At 46.9% G+C, this 13873-nt stretch overlaps 2 protein-coding genes across 52 annotated transcripts in view; both read left to right on the plus strand.

Annotated features, from left to right (window-relative positions):
- TXNRD2 (thioredoxin reductase 2) overlaps positions 1–7368 on the plus strand; it is a 41971-nt gene extending 34603 nt beyond the window's left edge. For 5 of the 6 annotated variants that reach the window (XM_050318016.1, XM_050318018.1, XM_050318019.1 and 2 more), the window contains 2 exons: positions 4503–4690; positions 6580–7368. The gene's annotated coding sequence lies outside the window, so the exon portion shown is untranslated. Of the gene's footprint in view, positions 1–4502; positions 4691–6576 lie in introns of all 6 variants that reach the window. The other variant, XM_050318017.1, reaches the window with a different exon arrangement.
- Positions 7369–12083: 4715 nt separating this feature from the next.
- The window catches only part of GNB1L (G protein subunit beta 1 like), a 47614-nt gene continuing 45824 nt past the window's right edge, over positions 12084–13873 (plus strand). Inside the window, exons 1-4 of one of the 46 annotated variants that reach the window (XM_050318064.1) lie at positions 12084–12291; positions 12344–12369; positions 12474–12499; positions 12552–13529. The gene's annotated coding sequence lies outside the window, so the exon portion shown is untranslated. Of the gene's footprint in view, positions 13530–13873 lie in introns of all 46 variants that reach the window. The other 45 variants (XM_050318063.1, XM_050318034.1, XM_050318040.1 and 42 more) reach the window with 45 other exon arrangements.

Below are 13873 nucleotides of genomic sequence, written 5' to 3' on the forward strand. Positions count from 1 at the left end.
TTACTTAGCTCCTTTTAGCCCCATTCAAGTGTTAGTAAGTTAGTTAGTTAGTTAGTTCCCCCTTTTGATGGGGTAAGAGTGCAGTGTATTCATGAGAGAACATTTCAGGATCTTCTGCTTGCATCTCCCTTTGACTGCCATGTGCTTCCCAACGTGGAAATGCCACAGCTCCAGAGGGGCAGTTCTGAATCAACCCTGTCCTTAGCTGGGGTATTGTCCCCACTCAAGAATGAGAGACCAAGCATTTGTGAGTGTTTACAGCTGGACCTTCTGAAGGGCATCATCTTTCCTTACTGACAAAATGTCACATTCCCAGGCTGTGACAGCAGTGCCTCAGGGTGAGCCTGGCACCGTGGAACATCTGATGGAATCTGCTGGTGAAATGCAAGGCCTCTGTCACCGAGGCTACTGAGAGCTCTGAGCTCTTGCATTTTTGGTATTGAGTAGCAAACTCTCCAAAGTGCAGAAAGCTACCCTGGGGTGATGAAGTTGTCCATGTGTGAGCTTAAACATCCTTTAAGGCCACCTCATTGTCTTACTCTCTGGTGCTGGAAGTCCTCCTGTTCCCCAGTTCCCAGGTGGGTGAACGTTGCTTTCTGCTGCTGAGCTGATCCCGAGGAACAGCAGAGGGGGTGCTCCCTGGGATCCACATCAGTGATTGAAGCACTCTCCCTCACTGTACTTCAGTGAAGTGTGGCCAAGAACAACAAGATAAGAATGAATGTAGGTGACAGGGGAGTTTCTCAGACCCTGCCGGTGCACATTAGCCTGGCTGAAGAGAAAAAGAAGCTGATACTTGAGTCTTTTGAGTTGTGAAGGGTCTGCTCGGGCCTTGAAGGGGAAGCACATGAATGGCCCAGTTGTCATCGCATTTTATTTTTCCTCCAACTTTGACTAATGGTGCATTTCCTCTGGCCTCCCACGGGCCATCCGTGGCTGACTTGCTTTGTCACTCTTCACATGCAGTCCTGCCTTCACTGTCCACGCCGTTCCCAGGGCGGGACCCCGGTGTCCCCTGCAGAAACGCACAGGCACAAACCATCTGTCATTCTCCCACTGCTCTTTCAAGCCACCGCTTCCCATGCTGTGTGGCCTTGCAGGCTGGGAGCAGTGTGCCTCCCCTGCGTGCCTGCAGCGCTCCAGCTCCTCCCCACTCGATAAGGAACCTCGGACACCGTGCCTGGAAAAACACGAATGGCCATCTCCCTGTTGAGAACCAGCCCTGCCCTTTTATTGTGCTCATGGGGCGATAAGTTGGTTGTCTGGATCAACAAGGAATTGTCCCTTTTGCAGGCAAAGTTATTAGGGTCAAATTAGGTGTGAGTTGTGAAATTAATCATTGCAACCAGAAATCATTTGTAGTGTGCCATGGACAAAGTTAAAAAGGGAGACTAGAAGAGGAAATTATTGTAGGGCACGAAGAACCAAAGTGATCAGGAAGGAGGGAGGAGAGAATGGCTGGCAGAGCTGTACAGGATGTTGAACTAGGCCTGTAGACTCTGCTGGATTTGGTTTCCTCTTGCACCTGTGGACTGTAAAATAACAGAACAAAGTTCTTTAATGTCATTTAAGAGTCTGAATTAATCCACATGCAAGGTGTCTTAGGGAGAGGAAGACACCTGACTTTGCACCAGAAACAATGCTTTTATGTGCATGTTGGTTGGTCGTATTCCTTGCACATCTCTAGATAATCTGAATCAGTCTCTGCTGGAAATGGAGTCCAACAGATCTAACTTATATGTACAATTTCCAAGCTAAAAATTCAGTCCATACTTCTAAGGCAGCACTTGACAGTATGCACGTGACCCCTGGAGGAGTGATGTCCCCTGAGCCATGCCTGGCACTTCAGCATAGCTGACACTCCCTGCTGGGGGACACAGCTTCCTGGGCAGCTGCTGCCAGGGCTGCACTTACAGCAGGCTCCAAGAGAATGGCTGAGGAGACAGCAGTGGAGATAAACCTGCAGCTTATGTATGTGAACAGTGTAAATGGCAGGACTGTGTTTTCCCAGAACTATTAACCAAGTCTGGGAGAAGGGAGATGCAACTCCGAGGGCAAACCTATGAAGGCAGAGCCTGTTTGGCACACCTGGAGCTCTGTGTGAATTTGGTTCTAACATCAGAAACTGAGGAGCTGCGAGAGGAGGAGGGGAAGGGAAGATAGTGCAACACCCACTGAAGAGCTTCAGTGTTGCTTTCTAGAGTGAGAAGCCTGAGCTTTGTGCCTAAAATACAAATCTGAAGGTGTGCTGAATTTGCTTGGAAATGCTGCAAAGCTCTTCTCATTTCCTGTAACTGCTGCAAGGTTGGCCCTTCTCCATGGCTAAGCCCCAATTCTTAGCTAGCCAGAATGAAGTGGCAGGGGAAATTCACTCTCTCTTTCATCTTCTAGTGTATCTAGGAAGGCAAGAACCAAGACTTTGAGCCATTAATTCTTAAGTCTGTGGCTTGATTTGCTGCAGTAGAAACTATGTGTTAAGGGTTTTGTCTTCTCTTACCAAAGCTAATTGTTAATTGCATCTTCTTTTCTCCAGCCACTGCCACAAGGAATGACTGCTTTCTGTGCTGATGACAGATCTACCTCCTGTTATCAGACACTGCATTTTTGCCATCTCAGTTTCATAAGAGTTGCTCCTGCCTGGGAGCCAGTGGAGCAGCTGTGTTGGGCAAAGCAGCTCCCTGAGGAGGGGGCTGGTGGATGGCAGTGACTCCCTTTGGCATGGATGGGGCACTGGGGCTGTGTTAATGTTTTATCCCCTCCCCAATACTCCCCTTTCCCTGCTCTGAATTCTTAAAGCTAATCATGGTGTTGCTGTATGAGCAACATGCACAGATGATGCTACAGTAACTTGAAAAAAACATCTTTTGTGGCACTGCTGTTTATCACTGTGTCAAAATGGTCAGGAAAGAGATAATTGCTGCAGGGGGCAGAGGCTGCTGGGTGGCCATCAGAGGGTACACAGGGAATAAGTTTGAATACCTTCAGCAGATTTTTAGTGTTTACAGCAGCAATGCTGGTACTTTTCTCTCGCTCCTGTCAGAGATGTGGTTTTGCTCCAGCTCCTCCTGTGCTCAGGGAAGGAGAGGTCTGGCACTCCTGCTGCCCTGGGGTTCTGTGGGGCTCCGTGAATGGGTTTGCAGTGATGCAGCTCCACTGGCACAAAGCTCTGGCGATGTTCCAGCACAAAGCAAAGTTTGTCTGGAAGCAGCTTGCTCTGAAAAGAGTCTGCAAGCAGTGCAGATGCCCTCGTGGAGATGGGTTCTCAGGACTGGATCTCAGCTGTATTGACAATCAGCTTTTTGTTCATGTACTTCCCTGAAATATTCTTTAATAGTGTCTTTGAAGAGTCTTTAGCAGAGATCATATTTCTGGTTTGGGATTCCCTTTGTACATCTTTCGTTAATGCAGGGATTCTCCGCAATCAGAGACCAGCACCACAGCACAGCTGGATCCATTTTGGCTTGACAAGGGGCATGGGCATTTCTTACATATATATATTTATGGCTTTGTGAACATTTGAAATGCTTTTTATAAATATTAAAAATATAATCAAGGGTTATGGAAAGAATTCATCCTGCACTGCCATCATCTGCAAGAGTTCTTCCATCTTCCTCTAGAATATGTGTTACTGGCTGACACTGTGAGCTGGCTGGTCCAGTTTGGAATTCCTAGCTGCAGCTAGGGGAGGGGGAAGCTGTGAAGGGAACTGGTATCTCTTGATGATCAGAGAGCAGCTGGAGCCCAGGCGGCAGTCTGGCTGCCCCTGGAGCAGGGCAGAGGCAAGAACTGGTGAGCAGGCACCTCCAGAGGCTCCCCAGAGCTTTGCTTCGCCGCTGCACCCGCTGTGGTTACTTGGGAGGTTACTTGCCCTGCTTGTCTTGAGGTAGCTGGAGCTGAGGCTTTCCATATGTTTTCCATTTGGAGCTTGGAGGATGCCCAGGTCTGACTTGGCATGCTGTCTGCACTGGGCATCAGCAGTACAGATGTGGAAACCACAAACCCGATTAATATGAGCCTAGAGTAAAAACTCAAATAAGCTTATAAATAAAACCAGACTTGCAGATTATTTGTTTCCATATTAGTCTATAATAGACCCTACTCAATATGTTTGTTTTATTTGGTTTGGTGACCGACATAGGTATTTATATTTCCAATAAAAATTTAAATCAGAATACAACAGATGAAGTAAGCTTCAATTATTTGTGCAGAAGATGATTGCAACTGTCTGAAGCATGTAATTCCTTACATGAAATGTTAGGCTGCTTTGAACAGAGATGTGACAGACTTCTCGGTATTTAATTTCCCATTCCATCATAGCTCCAAATCCTACATTTATATATTAAAATAGACTCCTAAATGGACTCTAATCCTCAGTGAGTAATCTAGAGGTGTTGGATGGCTTGGTGGGTCTAATTCTTGGTGTAAGCACCATCTGTGTGATCTTGGGTGAGTCACTAAACTATCTTAGCTTAACGTGGTGACTGTCTTTTTATCCCTGCCAGGCTCCTGCTGAGCTCTGAGCTTGGTGACCTCAGCTGCTCCTTTCCAGTGCACCTTCAGCTGCAGGTACTGGAACCATGCAAAGAAGAGTTCCAAGGAACCATCTGAGGGGATTCTTCAGGAGTGCTGACAGACAGTCTACTCAGTGGAGAAGAATTTGTTCCTGGGAACTGATGGCTCTTAATCCAAGGTGAGAGTGCCTTGACTGAGCTCCATTCAAACACAGCTGTACCAGGAAAATGCTATGGTTTGTCAGCAGCAGGGCATCTAGTTTATTCTGCCTGTACTGTGACACTTAGTTTGGGACACCTGCACAAAGCCTGACAGATCTCTGCAGTGACACTGCCTGTGCCAAGGCCTTGTCCATCCTGTGCTGGGCAGGGTCTCCAGGGGATCGGTTAGGCCTCCTTGCCTTCAGGTGGTGATGTGGGTGGAACTGGGCTTCACTGCCCTAGAGCTCCTCATAGACAGTGCAGGGAAATAAGCACTTGTGCACGCTGCTCTGGATCCCACAGCGTATCCAGGGAGCATGCGCTTCCTGCATCCCAGTGGGATCAGCCTGAGCCCTGCATAAGTATTTGCAGTGACTTCTTTGTGCTAGTGGGGCTCTAAGACAAATGAATAAACAAACAGTGCTCTCTTCCCATCTTTGCCTTGCAAAAACATAAGGGAAAAAACTTTCACACCCTTTGTTAGGACGTCAGTGCCAGAGGAAAGACCCCAGCCCTTATTCCATTCAAACCTCCTGTTTTCATTTCCAATTGTTTCTCTGGATTCCCTTTTTTTTTACATTTTTTCCCCCTCTTCAGCTGGTTGAGCAATGGTCTGTTCTTATGAAACAAGTTTTCAGCTCCATAACGGTCCTGACTTCTCATCGTTTGAAAGGCAAGAGGGTCACTCAAAGTAAACTGTCCCGTGCTAGATAGTGTTTTTCCACATGGAAATGTTGGAGGGCCACTCTGTGCTGTCAGCCCAGAAAGGCCAGAAGATGCCTTCAGACTCCCCAGGTGCCTCTGTGTTTGTTTTCTAATGTTATTCCACACACAATATCATTAATATTACGTCCAAAGCTTGTCTTTTTAAACAGAGTCAACACATCTAACCTATTAGTCAGCCACTGGGAAACAGGAAAGGTTTAAGTCAACACTGTGAGGAATTAACCCTTTTCATTGCCCAGAGAAGAAATCAAAGATGATACAACCTCCTTAAATTGCAGAAGGGACTCGATTGTTTTCTGTCCCAAAGCCATGGAAATGTTTCCTCTCCCCTGGCCCTCGGCTGTAAATGGTGTCCTGCGGGAATCGGACAGGACCGGTGACCAACAAGGCACCGCTCCCTTTCCCGTGGTGCACGGCACTGAAGGGCAGGACATTTCCCTCAGCCACCTTTCTCTTGTTTTGGATCTCCATTCCCCGTGGGCTGCTCAGGTGCCGGGCTGGGCTTGGCACGCAGACACAATTGGAACCGTGGCGAGACTGCAAAGTGTCCGAGCGCTGAGTGAGCGCCCAATGGGCCGTGGCAAAACGCACACCCAAGTCAAAGGGAAATGGAAAGCATTTCATAAAATTCATCTTTGCATCCCTTTTTCCTCCCTTGATATATGGCCCCTCGTTCCCAGCTGCCCGGCCCGGCCCCCTGTAAATATGTCAGTGCACCAATGAGACGGAACACGGCGCAGGAACGCCGGGGCTGCTCCCAGAGAAAACAGAGCTGGAGCCCAGCAGTTTATTGTAAATAAAGATCAAGGCAAAGCAGCAACGTTTCTGTTCAACTCAAGCCTGCCAAGGTTGCTAGTCCAGCTGCACTCATGACTACCATATGTCCACATGGATTTCCCCTTCCACAGATGACATGTTAGTCCTGACAGCTCCGTAGCCTTTGCAAAGTTGCTCAGAGACACTCTCCATGTGCTGCTTTCCAATCACCTGGAGGCACTGGTGGCACATGGGGCAGTGGGTGCACGTGTGGGCATGGAGGGAGAAGTGAACTTGCAGCTGCTCAGCTCTGATACTGCTGAACGTGAGCAGTCCCTGTGTGGGCCCGGGACATGTTAATGCTTACTTTGGTTCTTCTCAGCAGAGGGCACTGGATCCTGGAAACGGGAGTTGATGCTGGGAAGCACAAGGACCTGATTGCTTTAGCAGATGGACTGATTTTTTTCCTTCTGGATGCTGTTGGTGTGGAAGAGAAGTCTGCAGCTCTGTCTGCTGCTTGCTGAGTGACAGAGAGACAACCATGGTACGTGTCAGCAGGTGATAAACTTGTCCTTTACATGTGTTTTTTATTTTAATTAAAGTGGTAGCTACAAAAATCAGTTATCTGGAAATCAGGTTGGCTAAAGTACTACCCATCTGGCATCCTTCTGAACAAACAGCACCAGCCAGCTGACACATTGGAGGGAGATGCAAACACCTACAAACTGAACAGCCAGGCCGGGGTGGAAACTGGTTGTACTGTTCAGGCTTGTCCCTGCAGTCCACGGGGAAAATATAGGAGTGGTCTGAGGGGAGATGGCTGAATCAGGGAGTTTAGCCCTTGATTTGAAGTCCACAATTTCATTACACAGTTATCATCTTTTTCAGTGAGTTCATCTTGTTCTCAACAATGCCCACAAACAATGCACTCCACTCTCCCTCTTCCATCACTGAGTTCCCTTTGCTGTGTGCTGGGGTTTGCATTTTCCTCACTGATGGCTCATGTGAGCTGTAAGCCAGAGAGACTAACAAAAAATATTAGGATTGTTTATTTTTCAAATTATTTTTTAAGTTCATATGGATCTTGTGCATATATGTTGTAATATAACTCTTTTAATAATAAAAGTTTTAATGCTAATAAGGAACATATATTAAAAAAACCTTCCTAAGTCTTCATCTGGTACTTTTCTAATATGTTGAAGATTTGGCACAATTTACTCATATAACTCAAGAGAAAGAATTCATTCTTCACACTGACAGCTACTGACCTAAGTTCTTGAGCTGACCTAGGATGCTTCACTTCAATGAGAGCCCCAAATGCAAGAAACTTGAATCCTTCCACAATATCTGCTTTAGCTCTGCTGAAGAAAACTTCAAGGCAATGGTGTTTCCCCAAAGCCACTCATAGTTATTCAGGGTTTTATCCTTCCATAGCAACACATCTCACCACACCCTAGCGACTGCCAGGCCCAAACCAGAGGTTAAATGTGCTGGGAAACGTGGCAGTAGCTTCCAGCATCAGCTTCCAGCATCAGCAGGGGAGAGGAGCTCTCCCACAGCCCTCCCTGTGCCAGGTGTGAGCGGTGCCTGTGCCTGGGCAGTGCTGAGGGCTGCACTGCTGGTCTTTTTGTTAAATAGGTCAGCAGGCCCCAACAGTTGGCACCCATCTGCAGGCTGGGAGCTGTGTGATGAAAGGCAGGCTCCAGGGTATCTTTTCATCTGTCCTCCTTGGTGCAGCATGTTCCAGCTGGAGACTGGCAGGGTGCTGGTGCTAAACCCTGCCCTGCTGCTGTTCCCCAGTGACAGCAGCAGTATCCTGGCTCCTCGTCCTGTGTTCAGATCCCAGCTCTTTGACTGCCATGGAAACTGCTGCTGCCATCACAGTTCTTTGACACACTGAGGTTTTTCAGGCTCAGGCACGTTATTCTAGGAAGGGAAGAACTTCTCTGCAAACTGATGTGCTCTTGAAGTGTTTCCTGTAGTCTGTATTAGGCTACACCAGGTCTGCATTTTGTGACCAATTTCACCTTCCACTGCAGAAGCCTGACCCTGTACCTTCGGTTTGGGTACTGTGCATCCTTATTTCTGAACACCACTCAGGAGAGAGGTAAGGAGATTATAAACTTGGCTGTAAGTTTTGTTCAGTAGCAATTTCCCTTAGCAGTTTTAAAGCGTGATTTAAATATTTTATCAGTTCCTTGACAGGTTAATGGGGTACATGGACAGGACTTCTGCTTTATCCCCTGCAGCCCTGACAATTGGAGGTGTTGCCTGGCTCAGCTCCTAGAGGAAGGAATAACTTGCACTCCTCTCCAGTGATTTCCCGATGCTTACTGGTGGATAGCAGACATGATTCACTGCAGAAGGTACTGCTGAGTGCTCCCAGGTATCTGATCTGCCAAGAAAAGCTGGTAGCATCAGCTGCCATAAGATTCCCTCTCCTGAGGAGAGGCTGTTGTCAGCCCTGAATGCTGACCTCGAATGCTGGGGAGTTGTGTTAGAAGCTGACTGAAAACGTGGTGCTGTTATTATCTGACACGGCTGAAACAAAAGCCAAACGTTGATGAATGTCTGATCCTAAAAGTAAACAGTTTGATTTTTTTTTTCCTTTGCGAGTCAGGGGCCCTCTAAGGTTTTATCTGATTTTGGCAATCTCCTGCACATTTTGGGGCCTGGAGCATGGTTTTAATTGTTACATCACAAAAGTTGCCAAATAATGTTGGATGCTCCTTAAAAACTCTCTCAATTTTATGGAACTTCTCAACGGCTTGACTAATACAATAATTACTGGAACTGGGCTATGTTGCCTAGTGGCAAATGGAATTTTTTCATAATGATCCTGTCTGTCGTTAATAGCAGGATTTGTTCTTTCTCTCAGCGGGAGAGAGGCCAGAAAGCCATGGTATCTGTCTTTTTTAATGACAGCCAACAGCAAACGGATAAAATAATCAATTATATCCACAGATAGGAAGATAAAGGATAATTTATCATGTCAAAAACAAAAATGTTTTTAATTGGGCTGTTAATCATTTTGTAATTTTAACTAAAGAGATGGGGACTCTACTTTGTGTTCAGACATCACTAATATTTCATACAGCATTAGCTGGTCTTATTATAGCTTTAATAATAGTGTTTACCACTAACTGCCAAAATATGAAATGTGATTTCTGCTCTCATTAGCTGGAGCCTTTGCAGTTATAAAAGGATGCCCTTCCCTTCTATTTTTCTTCTTCTAGAAAGGTCCAGAAGGAAAAAAAACGAGGTTCAGCGGACTAGTCAGCTGTAACAGTTCTTAAAATACGCTGATCTTCATGTTTGGTTAGCAGTACCCATACCAGTTACCAACAAACATGTTACAGAAATGATGATGTTTTACTTTTTTCTTTTCTTTTTAGAAAAAAGCGTATAAAGAGATTAGTAGAATGCAGCAGAAATTGGAAGCTTGCAGTTTTGGTTTCTAGCCACACCTGTGTTGTCGTGTGGGAAGCTGGGCAGAGCATTTAATCCCTCCTAACTTGTTCCCCATGTCTGTAATGCAAGTATTAGATAGCTACATCGTCAGGTTGCTGTAGAGTGTGGAGGTGTTGTAAGATTCACGAAAATTTGTACTAAAGATGGCAAACATCTGGGTGGCTGGTGCAATAGCAGCCTCTGACAGCTACCTCTTTGAGGGCAGAAATGGGAAGTTTATGGCTGGACCTAAATCTTGCCCATGACATAAGTGAGGATGTCCTCCCAGTGCTGCCTGACTTCAGGACCAGGGGGAAATCATTAGCAGGAAAACCTCACAGCACTGGGCTACTTTGGCTGTCCACACTTTGGTTATTAGTCCTGCATGCCATGAGCAGATGCCCTGTGGGGGACCAGATCTCTATCTTACCTATAAATTCTACATTAAATGCCAGCCATGCTCAGAAAAGAAATGTTGTGACCCCTTTGCCTCAAACACACTGAAATTACTTCCCTGCAGAGGCAAATTAATCTCCATTCCCCTGGACTTGGTTTCCCTCTGAAAAGCTCTACGTGCCTTCAGTGAAGATCCAGCCTCAAGAGTACCTGTTTGGGAGCAGAACATGCACTCAAGGTAGTTTGGCCAGGGCAGATTTCACTTTCAGTGTTAGGGTGGATGTTTTCAGCCATTGGTTTAATTTTATGTCCATAGCATCTCCCATGGAATACAGTGAGGGACAGCACTGCCCTTCCTGTACTTGGATCTTTCCTGGGAGTGAGGGAAATTCAGTGGATTGAGTGGATTTTTGACAGGTCTGATGGCAGGATTGAGGCTGTATTCATGCTGAGAAGCAGGGAGGAAAGGCTCTGGGCTGCTTTGCCCAAGCATAAATAAATTGGAGGTGCACAAACATTCAGAAATTCCCAGAGAGTCACGTTGCACAAGTTAATGGGCCTGGTTCTTCACCTGTGCCAATTTTATGTGACTCTTAACTCTGGTGTTAAATAAAAACGAGACTCGCTCTAATGACATCAACAGCCTTCAGTGGAGAAAATATGCTGCTACTTTGATACAGATCCCCTTTTCAGGAGGACACAGTAGACAGCCAAGGCTTGTTTTCCCATCTGTTAGGTGAATGTAACGATTCCCTGCTCAGAAGTGTGGGCTCAACAACAGCCCCCCACTCTCAGCATTACACTGGATGATTTTATAAGGCCGTGGTTATCTGGTGCCCCTGCTTTTGCCACCTTCATTTTACTCTCCCTCTCCATTACATGAAAGGATGGAAAAGGGGGACATGAGTTGGCTGGGGGAGGGGGTTAAAAGAACCAGCTGTTATGTGTGAGGTATCTGCTTTCTAATTGCTTCTGTTGGAATTCAGGGGGAAAAGGCACTGGCTTCAGTTAATTAATAAGGCAGGACTCACATAAACTCCAGCTGTGAGCACAGGACTGCTCTTTAAAGGATAAGCCCAGGAGGTGGGGCAGGGGGTTTGGTTTCCTCACACTAAATCCCATCACATGCTGGTGGTGGTGTGTGTGTCCACTTAAGCCTTTTGGTTGGCCTGTCTGAACCAGACAGGAGGTGTCTGTTGCTGCCCACGTGCCTCGCCCCAAGAAAAATGATCTGTCCTCAGAAATCAAAGATGGGAGGCTGTGTTTCAAGCTAGGGTGGAACTGCTGTGTTTTCACTTCAGTTTGGAATCCCTAAAAAGTGGGTATGTTTGGATCAAAGATTTTTGTTCAGACTTAACAAAAGCATGGGCTTCTGCAGCTGGACCCAGATAAAGGTTTGCCCTTTTCTGTCAGAGGGCTTGGATTTGGCATCCTGTCAACGTCTCTCTCTTCGAGGGTAGCGCTGGTGGGGTGGCTGTGCAGCTGATGCCTCCAGACCATGTCCAAAGGCCATTTTACAGTGATCCCTTTGAGAAGAACAATGCACAGTTCATTTCTCTGTTTTTGAGAGGGGCTCAAAAAGATCAGGACTTTTCTTGAGTTACAGACAATGCCCCTAAAGCCCATAGGAGCATGCAAATGCCACAGTGTTTCCTCCTTTGGTCCTGCTCCAGGTCTCGCTGCCACGAGACGTCCCCCACCACCAGTGCAGGTCTTTCTAGTCTGAGAACAGCTTGGGGGCTGTGCTGAGACCAAAGTCTTCTTCCACTTCCCATGGGATGGCATTTCTGGATTTCAAAGCTTGTTGTTTAAGTGTGTTATGTTACTGTTTTTCCTCAGTGGTTGTGGAGGGAAATGAGCTTCCTGCCTAAGGTGAGATGTCATTTGCTGGAGGGAAACCTTTGTGTCCCGGCTGGCGCGATCCTTTCGGTGCCACCGCTCAGGGCAGGTCTCTGCCAGTGGGAGGGCTCTCCCTGCCAGGCCCTCTCCTCTCCTGGCACCATGCTCTTGCCTTGCATCAGCCCTGACGCTCCTCAGGTGAGTGCTGGGGCCAGCCAAGGGAGGGGACATGGCCATGGGGCTGCAGATGGGTTGGGAAAGGAGGAGAGCTCCTTTTGGCACAGAGAGCCCGGCTGTCGGTTCTCACCGCCCTTCCTCAGGAACCTCACAGCCCAAGCATCCCCGAGGATTTGGTGTTTCACTGCCCCTGCCTCCAGTGACAGCTCAGCCTGCTGTGGGACTACACACACGGGTACATGGCTAGGACTACACACACGGGTACGTGATTAGGACTACACACACAGGTACATGATTAGGACTACACACACGGGTACGTGATTAGGACTACACACACAGGTACATGATTAGGACTACACACACGGGTACGTGATTAGGACTACACACACGGGTACATGATTAGGACTACATACACAGGTACATGATTAGGACTACACACACGGGTACATGATTAGGACTACATACACAGGTACATGGCTAGGACTACACACACAGGTACATGATTAGGACTACACACACGGGTACATGATTAGGACTACATACACAGGTACATGATTAGGACTACACACACGGGTACGTGATTAGGACTACACACACGGGTACGTGATTAGGACTACACACACGGGTACGTGATTAGCCCCAGTCCCTTGAGCTGGACGTTGCCCCCAGAGAGAAGAACAGCTCTGGGGTGTTAGAGCTCATCTCCAGGCAGGCGAGGTGGGGCTCGCTCTGCAGCGCTCTATGAACAGCAGCTCTTTGTCTCCTCCGTGTCTCCTCACCCTGAACGTGTTGCTGTTCTCAGAGGTTGGTTTCAAAGTGCTGATTCACAGCCACCAGCCCTATTGTTTTATCTGAGGAGATTAGAGCTGAGAATGCTGCGGTTTTGTAGCAAAAAGACTCCATTGGAAATAACATATTTGACATGAGACTGTTATTTATGCTCAAATAACCAGCTCGTTTAATGATGAGGAGTCTTTTTTTTCCTTTTCAAGTTTAGATCAATCATGTATGAAGACAAACTCCCACTCAGCCTCCCTTGGCCCCTAATATTTTCATTTCATTCTTCTTCTGCTCATTATTTTATGATTTTGTCCTTGACTGGAACATTTCTCTCTTGTTCTTCCTTACATGCACCATTAAAGAGGGAAAGGACTTACATTTAGAGCTCAAGACTTGTGTAGCTCTTAAGCCATAAATAATGTTTTATACAGAGTCTAAGATTATTAAATCCTTCTAGTTAGCCTCCCTCCTTCTTTTGCAGCTCATCTGATTAGAGGAGACATATTCTTTGAAACTTAACTATTTCTGTTTCACTTTTGCAAGCAGACACGAGAAGACAGGAGCTGGCTGTGTGCACTGCTGATCTGAACACTTGCCATAGGAATGCAGAAAAGCTTGCCTGCAAGAGAACTGATTGTTGGCATGGAAGAAAAGCCCTAAAATTTGGAGATGCAGTTGACTTCCTGAATACAGGCAAGTCTACAATTGAAACTGAAATCTGTGTGTCTGGGGAGATAAATGCTTTCAAAATACACTTTCTGGAGAGGGCTGACAGGCACAGAATCAGTGAAAGGAATGCTTTGGCACGAGGACATAGTTATGCTCAGGTAGTGACAGGTTTTGGACAGCTGTAGGAGCTGACCCAGTGGGCTCTGTGCTTTGCACCCCATCACTCCATGCCAGCTTCTTTTGAGCCCAGCTTCACTGAGCCAGGCATCAGCTTTTCCCTACAAAGGCAGCCAAAGCAGCTGCTGCAGTTTGCAGAGATCCTGAGACTGTAGTGCTGAGCTGCTCTTCCTTCTGCTTGCTGAACTCTG

Source organism: Myiozetetes cayanensis, unplaced genomic scaffold, assembly GCF_022539395.1.
Source record: "Myiozetetes cayanensis isolate MyiCay16 unplaced genomic scaffold, myiCay2020 scf21, whole genome shotgun sequence".
Taxonomy (NCBI): domain Eukaryota; kingdom Metazoa; phylum Chordata; class Aves; order Passeriformes; family Tyrannidae; genus Myiozetetes; species Myiozetetes cayanensis.